Below are 17087 nucleotides of genomic sequence, written 5' to 3' on the forward strand. Positions count from 1 at the left end.
CCTAAGTAATCATGATAATGTCTTTATGAAAAGTTTTAAAAAACATAATTAAGAAATCTTTTATAATTAGGATCACTCAGACTACCAAATTTTCAAGCTCAGCCTTGTTTGAAGTCACCATTAACTTTTTTATTATCATTAATGGAGAATTTAGTCCTATTAAAATTAGGGTAGGTATTGTTTTCTCTCTCTGACTCAGCTAATGAGTTTGGTATTCACTGGAACTTATTGTGAGATGCTGCAAAGCCAGAGCGGTGTAAACCACACTGGAATGAGGTTTTATGCGGAAAACATAAACAAGCATATACTGTCAAACAGATCATTCTGAATGGTGTGGTACAAAGTTTGGAATTAAAAAACCTAATTTAAATTCTAGCTTGTTCATTTACTCATTCATCACACAAATATAGAGTGTCAAGTCTAAGTGAGACACTAAAGACAGGCACGATTTCCCAACAGTGTGACCTGATGCTAACACTTATATCCTCTCTGTTTCTTTAAGAATACATGAAGGAAGTATCTATTATTTTATAGTATAATACTTACATTAAAATATAATAATATATATATTTATCCAAGTTTCTTATGAGTATTTAATGAAGTGTGTATTAAAACAGATGAGACAACAGAGATGGAATCACTATAAATTCTGAAGTAATGGTTGTAACTATTGTTGTTTGTGCTAATAATGGAAAATATTTTACTCTGGGTCCTGTACTGAGTTCTGTAGGAAAGAAGAAGTTATATAAGGCTTTGTTATTGCTTAGCATTTCCAGCAATGGCAAGATTTAGAAAACACAAAGTAGTGTGGAAAGTGAATTCCCAGGCTGAGGTCAAGTACTGCAACTGGCAAATGAGGTCTTTAGTGAAAAGGGCCATCCATGGATGAAGGGGAGGGAGCATTTGATGAAGGCAGCAGTGCCCTGGCTGCTGTTTTAGGGAAGGGTGTACAGAACTGAACCTTGAGAGTTGGAGAAATTCTGTGCACAAAGGTGGGGCAGGTCTAGGAATGCACACAGGACATCAGTCTAGTTAGAGGATGGTTTTGAGAATATTAAGGTGAGTGCTACAGCTAAGAACTAAAATTGAGGAGGGTTTTGAACAACTAAGATCGAGGAGAGTTTTGAATAGCAGAGAGAAGAGTGGAATGGTTCTATTTGAAGAGTTGATGTCACGTAACATCAGATGGATGTCCTAGAATCTTGGTTTACCTGTTATTACTTTCCAGTATGGACAAGTTACAAACTCTAAGGCTTAGTTGCCCCTTTGTGAATATCTCTCTCTCATCATTGCTATGAAGATTAGATGAGATAAAATTCATCACATTGTCTGGCATATACTAGATACTTAATAAGCTTTAGCTTTTTTTTTTTTCTATTCTCCTTTCTCTTCATAGTTGCAGTGGGACTTTTGCCTTTACATTAGACTTTAATTGCCTCACAATTGTTTCCCTGCACATTTTATAACTAGATGTCTCATATTTATACCATCTACTTCCTATAGAGTCTGAGAACTGAAATTACTGTCTTCAGAATTTATCTAGCAAGCTAAACAGATAAGTTGATGTTTAGTTCAATGTAGCCCTTAAATTTTTCCCTAATCAATTGAAATTATTTCTTTATCTAAGTCAAAGTTCTTTAAAACATTTCAATTATACGAATAACATCCAGGATAGAAGAAGTATTACCAGTTAAGTATTCTCCACTATCTATTGCCTGTTCTCTACTTATTACAAGAAACAAGCTATTTCTGAGTGTTGATGCCTCCTCCACATTTGAGTTCATTTTATTAAGTAGCTCAAGACATCAACCATCAGCATACATTTCTTTATCCTAAATAAATGGTGACCTCTCCTTTAATCTTTTTTTGGTGACTTCTCATTAGAGAATAGATCAAGATGATAAAATGAGAAGAGTCTTCCCTTGCTTCGATTTAGCTTTGTGTTATTGTTTTGCTTCAGTTCGTTGCAGCTACAATATCAAAAAGTTTTTTTGACGCACGTTAAGAAGAGAAGCAATTTTATAATACTTTCAGTGACTGAGAAAATCTTAAAAATGACTTTGATTCTACTGTCTTCTTCAAGCAAGGCACTTATTTCCTCTCCCTTTTCCATTCTTTGTGTCATGACCTAATTTTATTCCAAGCACCATCACAGTCCCAATGCCCTCAGAACTCACCTGAGCAAAGGAGACATATACTAGCTGCCCCGTTTGTCCTATCATGTCATCCATCTGCCCTATAGTATGTCCTCCTACTGCCCCCTTTCCAGCTCCACCAACCTTCCTTAAGTGCAAGACCTCATTTCCTCTCCACTCCTTGCTAGAAAGGTTCTCTGAAGGAATCTCTTTGCTGCTGATTACTTATTTCTCCGAATCATACTGCACACTGCTTCCAACATCATCTTGCCTCTGCTTCAAGATTTAGAAACGATTTTTTTTTTGGCTGCGTGGCTTGCAGGATCTTAGCTCCCCGACCAGGGATTGAACCCGGGCCCTGGTAGTGAAAGTGCCAAGTCCTAACCACTGGACCATCAGGGAATTCCCTAGAAAAGATTTTTGAACCAGAAGGTAAAAGACAGCATCTTGGTCTGGTTGAAGGAAGTGTTCCTACACTTAACTTGAAAAAAAATCACAGATTCCTGGGCCCACTCCCAAGACTTGCTGAATCTGTTTTGGATAATAATCCTGGGAATCTCTATTCTTAATAAGCACAACAGGTGATTATTATAGGTAGGTTTGTTTAGAAATCCAGCCCTGCATCATACACAGAATGGAAATCTGGGAGTCTGAGAATCCCAAGTTAGAATTGCAGTAGCACATTTAATACCTGCAGAGAACTGGGAAAGTCATTTAGCTTCCCTAACTATGTCTTCCCATTCAAAAATGGAAACATTACCAACTTAACACTCATCATTGTTGTGAGGCTAAAATATGAGAAAATACATAAAAATACTGACACTTAAGTATACTAGATTCTTCTGCTTTCTTTTCTGATGCAAACAATGGCTTTTCTGAAACTTGGTGAAAAGACGGACTGCTACTTGTTTTCCCGCTTGCCATATAGGCTTGTAAAAAGCCGACTTAAATCCCAGAACCATAGCTGTGGCTTTGGTTTCCCTGCAGACAGATGAGTCAACAGAGACCTGCAGGACCAAATATAAAGGTTTTCACGGTCCCTTGAGAAGTAAGAGAACTGGTAGAAACATCTGTGCCTCATGGAGACTAGGACAGTCTGGACCTATAATGGAAAGCTATCAGGACATGCTCAGAAGAGGGTCCAGGAGGAAAGCCTGCCCCGGGAGTGACAAGGGTCCATACCTGAGCACCACAACCAGGTTGCCGTTGTGGAACCAGGTTGTGGAACCAGGTATGATGGTTCCAACTTTTCCATACCTTCATTAACACCTGCTGTTATCTGTCTTTTTGGTTCTAATGATCCTAGTGAGGGTGAAGTAGTGTCTCATTGTGATTTTGATTTGTATTTCCCTAATAATTAATGATATTCAGCGTTTGTTTCGTGTGCTTATTGCATATCTACATTTCTATATATTCTATGGAGAAATGTCACTTCAAATATTTTTTTGAATTTTATTAATATTTTTTATACAGCAGGTTCTTATTAGTTATCCATTTTATACATATTAGTGTATACATGTCAATCCCAATCTCCCAGTTCATCACACCAACACCAACACCCTACCACTACCCACCCTGGTGATATGTTTGTTCTCTACATCTGTGTCTCAATTTCTGCCCTGCAAACCAGTTCATCTGTACCATTTTTCTAGGTTACACATATATGTGTTAATATACGATACTTGTTTTTCTCTTTCTGACTTACTTCACTCTGTATGACAGTCTCTAGATTCATCCACGTCTCTACAAGTGACCCAGTTTCGTTCCTTTTTATGGCTGAGTAATATTCCATTGTATATATGTACCACAACTTCTTTATCCATTCATCTGTCGATGGGCATTTAGGTTGCTTGTATATCTGGCTATTGTAAATAGTGCTGCAATGAACATTGGGGTGCATGTGTCTTTTTGAATTATGGTTTTCTCTGGGTATATGCCCAGTAGTGGGATTGCTGGGTCATATGGTAATTCTATTTTTAGTTTTTTAAGGAACTTCCATACTGTTTTCCATAGTGGCTGTATCAATTTACATTCCTACCAACAGTGCAAGAAGGTTCCCTTTTCTCCACACCCTCTCCAGCATTTGTTGTTTGTAGATTTTCTGATGATGCCCATTCTAACTGGTGTGAGGTGATACCTCGTTGTAGTTTTGATTTGCATTTCTCTAATAATTAGTGATGTTGAGCAGGTTTTCATGCGCTTCTTGGCCATCTATATGTCTTCTTTGGAGAAATGTCTATTTAGGTCTTCTGCCCATTTTGGGATTGGGTTGTTTGTTTTCTTAATATTGAGCTACATGAGCTGTTTATATATTTTGGAGATTAATCCTTTGTCCATTGATTCATTTGCAAATATTTTCTCCCATTCTGAGGACTGTGTTTTCATCTTGTTTGTAGTTTCTTTGCTTTGCAAAAGCTTTTAAGTTTCGTTAGGTCCCATTTGTTTATTTTTGTTTTTATTTCCATTACTCTAGGAGGTGAACCAAAAAAGATCTTGCTGTGATTTATGTCAAAGAGTCCTCTTCCTATGTTTTCTTCTAAGAGTTTAATAGTGTCTAGCCTTACATTTAGGTCTTTAATCCATTTTGAGTTTATTTTTGTGTATGGTGTTAGGGAGTGTTCTAATTTCATTTTTTTACATGTAGCTGTCCAGTTTTCCCAGCACCACTTATTGAAGAGACTGTCTTTGCTCCATTGTATATCCTTGCCTCCTTTGTCATAGATCAGTTGACCATAGGTGCGTGGGTTTATATCTGGGCTTTCTATCCTGTTCCATTGATCTATGTTTCTGTTTTTGTGCCAGACCATATTGTCTTTTTTTTTTTAATTTATTTATTTAGTTTTGGCTGTGTTGGGTCTTCGTTTCTGTGCGAGGGGTTTCTCCAGTTGTGGCGAGCGGGGGCCACTCTTCATTGTGGTGTGCGGGCCTCTCACTCTCGCGGCCTCTCTTGTTGCAGAGCACAAGCTCCAAACGTGCAGGCTCAGTAGTTGTGGCTCACGGGCCTAGTGGCTCCACGGCATGTGGGATCTTCCCAGACCAGGGCTCGAACCTGTGTCCCCTGCATTGGCAGGCAGACTCTCAACCACTGCGCCACCAGGGAAGCCCCAGACCATATTGTCTTGATTAATGTAGGTTTGTAGTATAGTCTGAAGTCACAGAGTCTGATTCCTCCAGCTCCATTTTTTTCCCTCAAGACCTCTTTGGCTATTCAGGGTCTTTTGTGTTTCCATACAAATTTTAAGATTTTTGTTCTAGTTCTGTAAAAAATGCCGTTGGTAATTTGACAGGGATTGCATTGAATCTGTAGATTGTTTGGGTAGTATAGTCATTATCACAATACTGATTCTTCCAATCCAAGAACATGGTATATCTCTCCATCTGTTTGTATCATCTTTAATTTGTTTCATCAGTGTCTTATAGTTTTTTGCATACAGGTCTTTTGTCTCCCTAGGTAGGTTTATTCCTAGGTATTTTATAATTTATTGTTTTTGTTGCAATGGTAAATGGGGGTGTTTCCTTAATTTCTCTTTCAGATTTTTCATCATTAGTGTATAGGACTGCTAGAGATTTCTGTGCATTAATTTTGTATCCTGCAACTTTACCAAATTCATTGAATAGCTCTAGTAGTTTTCTGGTGGCATCTTTAGGATTCTCTATGTATAAGTATCATGTCATCTGCAAACAGTGACAGTTTTACTTCTTCTTTTCCAAACTGTATTCCTTTTATTTCTTTTTCTTCTCTGATTGCCGAGGCTAGGACTTCCAAAACTATTTTGAATAATAGTGGTGAGAATGGACATCCTTGTCTTGTTCCTGATCTTAGAGGAAATGTTTTCAGTTTTTCACCATTGAGAATGATGTTTGCTGTGGGTTTGTCATATATGGCCTTTATCATGTTGAGGTAGGTTTCCTCTATGCCCACTTTCTGGAGAGTTTTTATCATAAATCCGTGTTGAATTTTGTCAAAAGCCTTTTCTGCATCTACTGAGGTGATCATATGGTTTTTCTTCTTCAATTTGTTAATATGGTGTATCACGTTGACTGATTTGTGTATATTGAAGAATCGTTGCATCCCTGGGATAAATCCCACTTGATGATGGTGTATGATCCCTTTAATGTGTTGTTAGATGCTGTTTGCTGGTATTTTGTTGAGGATTTTTGTATCTATGTTCATGCGTGATATTGGTCTCTAATTTTCTTTTTTTGTAATATATTTGTCTGTTTTTTGGTATCAGGGTGATGGTGGCCTCATAAAATTCCTCTGCAATTTTTTGGAAGAGTTTGAGAAGGATGGGTGTTAGCTCATCTCTGAATTTTTGATAGAATTCACCTGTGAAGCCATCTGGGCCTAGACTTTTGTTTATTGGAAGATTTTTAATCACAGTTTCAATTTCATTACTTGTGATTGGTCTGTTCATATTTTCTTTTTTTTGTTTTTTGCGGTATGCGGGCCTCCCACTGCTGCGGCCTCTCCCGTTGTGCAGCACAGGCTCCGGACGCACAGGCCCAGCGGCCATGGCTCACGGGCCCAGCCACTCCATGGCATGTAGGATCTTCCCGGACCAGGGCACAAACCCGTGTCCCCTGCATCGGCAGGTGGACTCTCAACCACTGTGCCACCAGGGAAGACCTCTGCTCATATTTTCTATTTCTTCCTGGTTCAGTCGTGGAAGGTTATACCTTTCTAAGAATTTGTCCATTTCTTCCAGGTTGTCAGTTTTATTGGCATAGAGTTGTTTGTAGTAGTCTTTCCGGGTGGTTTGTATTTCTGCGATGTCTGTTGTAACTTCTCCTTTTTCATTTCTCATTTTATTGATTTGAGTCCTCTCCCTCTTTTTCTTGATGAGTCCAGATAATGGTTTGTCAATTTTGTTTATCTTTTCAAAGACCCAGCTTTTAGCTTTATTGATCTTTGCTATTGTTTTCTTTGTTTCTATTTCATTTATTTCCACTCTGATCTTTATCATCGCTTTCCTTCTGCTAAGTTTGGGTTTTTTTTTGTTCTTCTTTCTCTAGTTCCTTTAGGTGTAAGGTTAGATTGTTTATTTGAGATGTCTGTTGTTTCTTGAGGTAGGATTGTATTGCTATAAACTTCCCTCTTAGAACTGCTTTTGCTGCATCCCATAGGTTTTGGATCATTGTGTTTTCATTGTCATTTGTCTGTAGGTATTTTTTGATTTCCTCAGTGATCTCTTGGTTACTTAATAATGTATTGTTTTACCTCCATGTGTTTGTGTTTTTTACGTTTTTTTCCCTGTAATTCATTTCTAATTTCATAGAGTTGTGGTCAGAAAAGACGCTTGTTTTGATTTCAGTTTTCTTATATTTACTGAAGCTTGATTTGTGACCCAAGATGTGATCTATCCTGGAGGATGTTCCGTGGGCACTTGAGAAGAAAGTGTAATCTGCTGTTTTTGAATGGAATATCCTATAAATACCAATTAAATCTCTCTGGTCTATTGTGTCATTTAAAGTTTGTGTTTCCTTATTAATTTTCTGTTTGGATTATGTGTCGTTTGGTGTAAGTGAGGTGTTAAAGTACCCCACTATTATTGTATTACTGTCGATTTCCTCTTTTCTAGCTGTTAACAGTTGCCTTATGTATTGAGGTGCTCCTATGTTGGGTGCATATATATTTATAATTGTTATATCTTCTTCTTGGATTGATCCCTTGATCATTATGTAGTGTCTTTCCTTGTCTCCTGTAGCATTCTTTATTTTAAAATCTATTTTATCTTATATAAGTATTGCTCCTCCAGCTTTCTGTTGCTTTCCATTTGCATGGGATATCTTTTTCCATCCCCTCAGTATCAATCTGTATGTGTCCCTAGGTCTGAGGTGGGTCGCTTGTAGACAACATTTATATGGGTCTTGTTTTTGTATCCATTCAGTGAGCCTGTGTCTTTTGGTTGGAGTATTTAATCCATTCACGTTTAAGGTACTTATTGATATGTATGTTCCTATTACCATTTTCTTAATTGTTTTGATTTTGTTTTTGTAGGTACTTTTCTTCTCTTGTGTTTCCCACTTAGAGAAGTTCCTTTAGCATTTGTTGTAAAGCTGGTTTGATGGTGCTGAATTCTCCTAGCTTTTGCTTGTCTCTAAAGCTTTTGATTTCTCCATGGAATCTGAATGAAATCCTTGCTGGGTAGAGTAATCTTCATTGTAGTTTCTTCCCTTTCATCACTTTAAATATATCATGCCACTCCCTTCTGCCTTGTAGAGTTTCTGCTGAGAAATCAGCTGTTAACCTTATGGGAATTCCCTTGTATGCTATTTGTCATTTTTCCCTTGTTACTTTCAATAATGTTTCTTTGTCTTTAATTTTTGTCAGTTTGATTACTATGTGTCTTTGCTTGTTTCTCCTTGGGTTTATCCTGCCTGGGACTCTGCGCTTCTTGAACTTGGGTGGCTATTTCCTTTCCCATGTTAGTGAAGTTTTTGACTATAATCTCTTCAAATATTTTCTCGGGTCCTTCCTCTCTGTCTTCTCCTTCTGGGACCCTTATAATGTGAATTTTGTTGCATTTAATGTTGTCCCAGAGGTCTCTTAAGCTGTCTTCATTTCTTTTCATTCTTTTTTCTTTATTCTGTTCCACAGCAGTGAATTCCACCATTTTGTCTTCTAAGTCACGTATCCATTCTTCTGCCTCAGTTATTCTGCTATTGATTCCTTCTGGTGTATTTTTCATTTCAATTATTGTACTGTTCACCTCTGTTTGTTCTTTAATTCTTCTAGGTCTTTGTTAAACATTTCTTGCATCTTCTCCATCTTTGCCTCCATTCTTTTCCGAGGTCCTGGATCATCTTCACTATCGTTATTCTGAATTCTTTTTCTGGAAGATTCCATATCTCCTCTTCATTTAGTTGGTTTTCTGGTGTTTTATCTTGTTCCTTCATCTGGTACATAGTCCTCTTCCTTTTCATCTTGTCTATCTCTCTGTGAATGTGGTTTTTGTTCCACAGGCTGCAGGATTGTAGTTCTTCTTGCTTCTGTTGTCTGCCCTGTGATGGATGAGGCTATCTAAGAGGCTTGTTCAAGTTTCCTGATGGGAGGGACTAGTGGTGAGTATAGCTGGCTGTTGCTCTAGTGGGCAGAGCTCAGTAAAACTTTAATCTGCTTGTCTCCTGATGGGTGGGGTTCGTTCCCTCCCTGTTGGTTGTTTGGTCTGAGGCGACCCAACCCTGGAGCCTACCTGGGCTCTTTGGTGGGGCTCATGGCAGTGTCTGGGACGTCTCACGCCAAGGAGTACTTCCCAGAACTTCTGCTGCCAGTATCCTTGTCCTCACGGTGAGACACAGCCACCCTCCACCTCTGCAGGAGACCCTCCAACACTAGCCCTTAGGTCTGGTTCAGTCTCCTATTGGGTCACTGCTCCTTCCCCTGGGTCCCGATGAGCACACTACTTTGTGTGTGCCCTCCAGGAGTGGAGTCTCTGTTTCCCCCAGTCCTGTGAAGTCCTGCAATCAAATCCTGTTAGCCTTCAAAGTCTGATTCTCTAGGAATTCCTCCTCCTGTTGCTGGACCCCCAGGTTGGGAAGCCTGACGTGGGGCTCAGAACCTTCACTTCAGTGGGTGGGCTTCTGTGGTATAAGTATCCTCCAGTTTGTGAGTCACCCACCCAGCAGTCATGGGATTTGATTTTATTGCGCTTGCGCCCCTCCTACCGTCTCATTGTGGCTTCTCCTTTGTCTTTGGATGTGGGGTATCTTTTTTGTAAATTCCAGTGTCTTTCTTTTGATGATTATTTAGCAGTTAGTTGTGATTCCAGTGCTCTCACAAGAGGGAGTAAGAACACGTCCTTCTACTCCGCCATCTGGAACCAAATCCCCCTATTTTTTTTAGTTTTAATTGGAGTCTTTTTATTGTTGAATTGTAATTCTTGATGTATTCTGCATACAGATCCCTCATCAGATATATGATTTAAAAATATTTTCTCCTGTTCTGTGGCTTCTTTTAATTTCTTGATGATGTTTCTGAAGTGCAAACTTTTAAAATTTTGATCTTCTTTAAAATTTTGTTGCTTATACTTTTGGTTTCATGTCTGAGAAACTGTTGGCTAACCCAAGATTTACTCCCATAAAGATTTGCTACTATGTTTTTTTTCTAAGAGTTTTATTTGTTACATTTAGATCCGTGATCCATTTTAAGATAATTTCTGCCTCTGCCCAGTCCTGTTTGCCCCAGTCCTTACAGGTATCATTCCCAAGTTCACTCCCCAATAAATCTCCTACAGAGTTCAAGTTTGTTTCCCAGGAATCAGATAGTTGACTCATAAATATGAAAATAAAATATGATGATTGGGAACATTGTGGAAACTATAAGCACAGTTGTCCCTGGTAGATTTCTGAGGTCTGGCATCCCTCCCAAGGGAAGGGAGGCCTGGAGAATAGAAGCTCCCTAGTGGACTGGCAAGGGAAGACTTCTCCATTCCCCACTGTCTTAGTCCATTCAGACTAGTATAACAAAAATACCACAGACTGGGTGGGTTATAAACAACAGAAATTTATTTCTCATGGTTCTAGAGGCTGAGAAGTCCAAGATCAAGGCACCAGCAGATTAGGTGTCTGATGAAAGCCTGCTCTCTGGTTCAAAGACAGCCTTCTTTACTCTATGTCCTCACCTGCATGGCAGAAGGAACGGGAGTTTTCTGATGTCTCTTTTATAAGGACACTAATCCCGTTCATGAGGGCACTGCCCTGGTGTCCTAATCACCTCCCAAGGGCCCATCTCTTAATACCAATACCTTGGGTGTTAAGGATTTAACATATGAATATTAGGGGAATACAAACATTCAGTCTATGCCACCCACTTTGCTCCAAAGACTACATTATTCTATAGAAGAAGGTTTTCAATCACAGAGATCAAATCACAGGCAAGTCAATGTTCAAAACATGTCATCGGATCAAGTTACATATCTGTTTATTTATGTATTGCAGCAGGGGAAAGATAATACATTTTCCATAGCAGTTATTATTATGTAACATATAATTAAATGTTATAAAGATGAGTCTGTTATATGAAAAATGAACACAATCTTGTTGGTCCAGGCTGTAAAATTGCTTACTTCTTATATGCTAATTGCAATAGGGAGTGGATTTCTGCTTATTTATTTAAAAAGAAAACCCTATTAGTATATTTCACATACATCATGTGGTCTTGATGTTTGCAGCTTGAGTGTCACTTTGGAGATATTTTAGCTTATTGTGTTGAAACATGGAGTGAGATTTATGCTCAGAAAGTCTAAAGGGAAAAGGGCAAGAGAGGGCAGGATTTGGTCAACAGTTTACTGAAATTGAGTATTTTTGCATTTATATATCTAACTTAAAGTTTGATTAGTTATTCCAAGCTTTGTCAAGCATTAGGAACTCATAATCATAGACAGTTTGATATAAAACATACTGTAATCAACTAGCCTATGCTCTCACTTAACATAAAAGGAAACTGAGTCTCAAAGGAGGGTGGCAACTGGCCCTGGCCCTAAGTTGCAGATGAATTAGCAACAAAACCTTGTCTAGGATCCAAACCTGACCACTCCCTGCCCTGCGACGTAGTTCTTACAGCAAACTGCTTGAGTGTTTTCCAGGGTGGCTTAATACTGTTAAAATGTGTGCGAGTTACTGAAAGACATTTGTGAGTGGGGGCAGAGGAGAAAAAGGGCATGCAGCTTTTTTCATAAAGTTGTGACAACATCTAGTTATTAGAAAGCAACCCAAAGATAAATATGCCTCGGCTTTCACTCATTTGCAGACATTAAAGCCCTGGGAGTCAGAGGCAAGTCTTTCTCATATTGAGTGAGGACCTGGCCCTGAGCAGCTAACTCCTAGGAAGGGATATATCCAAGCGCTGCTTGGGCAGCATGGGCTGCCCACATCCTTCAGCTCCATTGGGAGGAATAACCCAAGGGAGAGATCCTGTAAGGTATTTTAGTGGTTGTGGAAATAAAAGGAAATCCTTGTTCTGAAGCAGAATGTGGATTTTAAAATTTAATGGTAACTATTTGTCCGTATCTGTGATAATTCTGCTATTTCTGATGCTTTGAAAGATTTAAAAACAAAATCTCAGAATAGCTTTCATAAATCAATTTGACCTTGCCCTGAAACCAAAACAGTAGTTAATTCACTTGAAGCAGAGATATAATAGGTTCAAATAGCAAAAGAGCTCCCAGAGTCAATTTAAACAAGAGAAATAAAAAATAAAGTAGTTCATATTTTTCTATTAAAAGTAATTTTATGGGAGCCCCTTTGTTTCATCGAATTTAAATATATCATTATAAACTTAATACATTACCAATAGTGTCACTGTGCAAGGATAACCACTGTCAATATTGTCCTGTGTTTTCTTTGAGTTTTTTAATTCTTTGCGTGGGTTCTTTTAAAGTGTATTTTAGATTCTGTCCCATCACCTCTCTGCCTCCCTGTGAAGGAGTGTTACTGGACAATTCCGCTGGAACTCTGTGCCCCCTTTGCTAGGGAGAAGACTGGCTGTCTTCTGCAGAAGCTGCTCCTAGACCAACCAGAGTTGGCCAGGGTCATTGGTACAGCCAGGAGAGGGAACAGCCTAGACAAGCCTTGGGCAGAGCAAGCATTATCAAAAGAAGCTTTTATGAAATATATTTGTTTATGGAAAAAATCCTGCTAGGAATGTACAGAGTTCATTGTCATTTAGAAATCCAAAACCAAATGAGATATACGTACCCATTAGTATTTTCTGACATTGGATTGGGACATGGGCTAGAGAGATTAAGCCATGTGTCCTAAGCCCCATGGCTGGTAAAGTGGCCAGACCTTACCTCCCTTCCTGGGTGCTCTTTTATCCTCTGTTTTTAGAGTAGGTGCATGGATGTTTTTTTTCATCTGGTTTCCAGGATCTAGAGTAAATGTGAGGTTATCATAACTTTTGCCCTTATAAGAATGTGAATCTTCTAATATTCACAGACATCAGTTTGAATTTTTCCATTACTCAATTTTTTAAATCGCAGGTAAGATTTCTCACTTGAGTGAAATGTGAATCTTCCAAATCATGAAAGCTTGTATGAGGCTGCAAAATAAGACTGTGAGCAGTTATCTAAGGGGAAAACAGCCACAAAATTTAACTGGCAGAGGAATAAAATTAAATCAGACACCAACATAACCGAGGTTCTTCCCTGTCTCTTCAGATGACAGTCTTGGGGCTACTATGCTGAGCGTTTGATAGGAAGTGAAGGGCACTGACACTCTGCAGAACATGACAGGAATACATTTAATAAACAGTTCCCCCATAGGTGAAGATTTGTCTTGCGGTACAGTTCTATAGAGAAAATGAGATTTTTTTTTTTAGTAAGTTGGTTTTTTTTTTAAGTTTGAGGCTGTGTACTGCAGAGTTTTAGATTTTCAGCATGTGCTCATGATTTCCCTGATAATAGGATTTCAGATTCAGTTTTTTTCTTGCCTTTTATGTACAGTTTCTTGATGCCCTTCATTGTTGAGAAAGTCTTACACAATTTTCAGTGACTGTAACTCTAGTGACTTTTTAAAAGACGGACCTGAGAGAAGCACAGTGCAGAGGGAGAGAGCAGGATTTTGGAGCTCTGCAGCCCTGGATTCCAGCCCTGCAGCCTTTGCCATGTGTCTGGTTTCTGAGCTTGAACAAATAATTGAACAACTTCTTGTGTCACCATTTACTTACCTCCCAAACTGGGTCTGGAATACTCAGAAATGATTTTCTGTAAGAAGTTTAATTTGGGATTTGTACAATCAGAGAGAAGACAATGGATTCCAGGTTGGGGGAAGAACATAATCAAAGCCTTAGCGATGCAGTAAGACCAGCCTGACTGATTAGATATTTTGGGGGCATGACAGACTCTATAGCTGAGCAGGTAAATTGGAGTCAAATGACGGTTAGCCTTGAAGCCAAGTTGAAGTACGCAGTGTTGACTTGGTAAGGACTAGGGAACTATTAGAGATATTTGAGCCGTGGTTTGAGAAGCTGAGAAACAACTGCCGGATGACAGGTCGGCAGATAGCTAAGAGGGATTGGTTTGGGTTATATTTTGGAGTCTGGGAGTCACCTAGAGATTAATACCTCAAGATCCATAAGTTTTTCTTTGGTTGTGTGATTACAGCTAACATTGACCGTAATTAATGACTTTGACAGAACCGGCTACTTCCTAGTTAATAAATTATCCTAATCTCAAAGGTAGTCAAAGACGGCATTTTGGTTGGTTTGTCTCTAAGGCTGTGCCAAGTTTCTAGGAAAGGAGTGACCACTGTGCCCAGCCAGGTGGGGATTCACCTCTAGGTAGACAAGTGGGAGCAGGTGGCCATAAATAAAACCAACTCCCCAATCCACAGACCCACAAACGTGCTTGCATTTCACATTAGACAGCTGAGTTTCATACTACCTAATGGTGATCTTTGGTCAAAGTAAAGGTGGCATTAATGTCAACATGGTATTTTCCCATTTTTATTCCATGACTTGTTTTTGAATTGTAGATGAGGCAGAAACTGGAAGCTCTTCTATTTTGAGAGTCACACATCACATTAAAATATTAGAAACTCAGAATCGTCCTATAGTAAGAAACCATTTAACTTTGCATCAACCCTGGGGTTTCTAAAACTTCTTAGTCTACAGACCCATTTCTCTTGTAGTTTCCACTAACATCTAATGGAGCTAGAGCTGTCCAAAACTAAGTCTAGGATATTGAACTTTAACCAACAGAATTAATAAAGTATTTTTCCCTTCTAGGGTAGTAGCTCAATATTTAGTTCCAGTGGAAGCCATAGAAGGAATCTAAATGTATTTGTGAACTATATTTCAAGATGCAGGGGCAAGTGACAACCCGAGAGTTTAGAAAATTTGGAGTTAGAAGTTACGAGTTGCAAGCCACATGCTAAATAGCATTTTTATTTTATTTATTTATCCCTCACCTATAAATATAATATTATCCACCTGTAAGTGTTACGGTGCTCAGAAAAGATAATGTATCCGTACATGAGGATCTTTTGTAATTGCAGAGCCTCATTTGATGCTGTATTCTGTTTTGAAATGTACCAGTTTGTGTTGCCACAAAAATTAAAGTAATTCCTTAAAGGGAGTTGAAGGGATCCATTTAAGCAAACTGTCATGTGAAAGTTGGTCCCTAAAGCTATGGTATCGTTCAAATTAAGGGAAATGAAGAGTCAGAAAAAAGACTGTAACAGAGCAAATCCACAACTGCATTCAAATCTCTGACAGAAATTGCAAATGGCTGAGTCCTTGGGCTGACTCCACCTGCTGATATATTCTATTTGACTGGAACAGTGTTTGCAAAACAAATAGAATTTGAATGCCTCTGTGTTAGCCATAGAACCCATTGCTTATTTCTTGTCATACATCTAGGCTCAAGACTCACATTTATGGCCCTGCCCCGTCCCTGGGAGCTTTTTGTTTTTTTCTTTAAGAGGGGACCTATTTTCACCTGTGGGCATCCAAATTGTTTTATTTCCTATCTGATGCTCAAGAAGGCTTGCCTTCTAGATGTTGCCTGATAGCTCCTATTTTCTCCCTTTGTAGTACATTGATAGGAGCAGGTGCTGGAGAGTTTTAGAAGGAACATTCTGTTAGAAATGTGTAAATTTGGATTACTACCATTGGGGATGTTTAAAAAAATTAAATTCTACTAAAATATGGCCCTGCCAAAGATGCATATACCCTGACCCTCCATCAGCCTAACCTGGGGGGAGCTAGTCTGTGGAGATAGAGACTTACTTAGCAGTGCCTCAACTGGGACCTTGGGCCAAGGTCTCAAACACATCACTGAAATCATTTCAGCCTAAATATCCCTCCTTCTCATTGCTGATCAGCCCAAGCATCCTGTTTCCCTTAAACCCAACTGAAATTTATTGTCCTCAAGATGCTGTTAGTGGCAGGAGTACCAACTGGCATAACTTCTTTGGAATACAGATGGGCAATATATAGCAATATTAATATATGGCAATCTTAAAGGAGTCTATATTTATGACTCAGTAACCCCCATGCTGGGTTATATGCAAAGGTGTAGTAACGTTGCACGGTTATTTATTACAGCAACTCTTTCAAAATTATACAGTGAGAGGGGTTGTTTCTATAAATAACTGTGTAGCCACATCATGGAATATTACTCTATCATGATAAAATTATGCATTTGAAAAATATATTTAGTGATGTGAGAAAGGGTTGAAGACGTCATGTTAAGGCCAGACAGAAATAAAAATGTAGGTATGTAACTGTTCGTGTGTGTGCCAGTGGGGTGGGGGGTGTGAGTGGCTCACACACAAATCCAAGGAGACCATTTTCCCCTTTCCCTGGTCTCCTTGTCGAGGATCTTTTTCACTTAATGCACCGTGGACATGTTCCATTAGAACTCTCTGGTAGCTGGGTTACTTGGACATCAGGGATACCACTCTGTTAACAAGGAGATGCTCTTCATTCTAAAGTTTTCCTTGACCTTTAATCTGGTATGTTACTATTGAGGTAAGGGAGTCAGGAAGGAAACTAAAATGTATCGAATGCCTAATAATTTAGAGACGTTTGCTAGGCCCTCCAGCCATGTCGTCTAGTAATTCTCAGCTATTCTCACACTCTCTTTTTAGTATGGAACTTCAACACGTCTATATAGCATTCTATTCATTCTGTTCTGTTTTAGGCCTGAGGTGCTATTTTGTTCCTGTCAACCCTACAAAGTTAAGGAGTCTTAACCGTGACCCAGATCCAGTACCCAGGTAGGGTACTGTTGTCCACTGACAGATGCTACTAACATTGCTGTCAGCCTGGATCTCTCAATCATGCTGCTTCTAGCTGTATTCCATCTGCCCACCTGTTTGGGCTTCTCTGAGGCCAACTGCTTGCCTGGCCTCCCACCAGTTGCCTAATAACACTCTACTTTCTGCAACCCATGTTCCACCTGCCCTCCTGGGTGGCCATCAGCACCAGCTGCAGTTAAACCCTCAGCA

At 39.1% G+C, this 17087-nt stretch overlaps 1 protein-coding gene and 1 non-coding gene across 7 annotated transcripts in view; one reads left to right on the plus strand and one right to left on the minus strand.

Annotated features, from left to right (window-relative positions):
• NRG3 (neuregulin 3) overlaps positions 1 to 17087 on the plus strand; it is a 1061953-nt gene that overhangs the window by 893750 nt on the left and 151116 nt on the right. The window lies entirely within an intron of this gene.
• TRNAE-UUC lies at positions 2466 to 2537 on the minus strand. The gene has a single exon. It is a non-coding gene; the product is annotated as a tRNA-Glu (tRNA).

Source organism: Phocoena sinus, chromosome 16, assembly GCF_008692025.1.
Source record: "Phocoena sinus isolate mPhoSin1 chromosome 16, mPhoSin1.pri, whole genome shotgun sequence".
NCBI lineage: Eukaryota > Metazoa > Chordata > Mammalia > Artiodactyla > Phocoenidae > Phocoena > Phocoena sinus.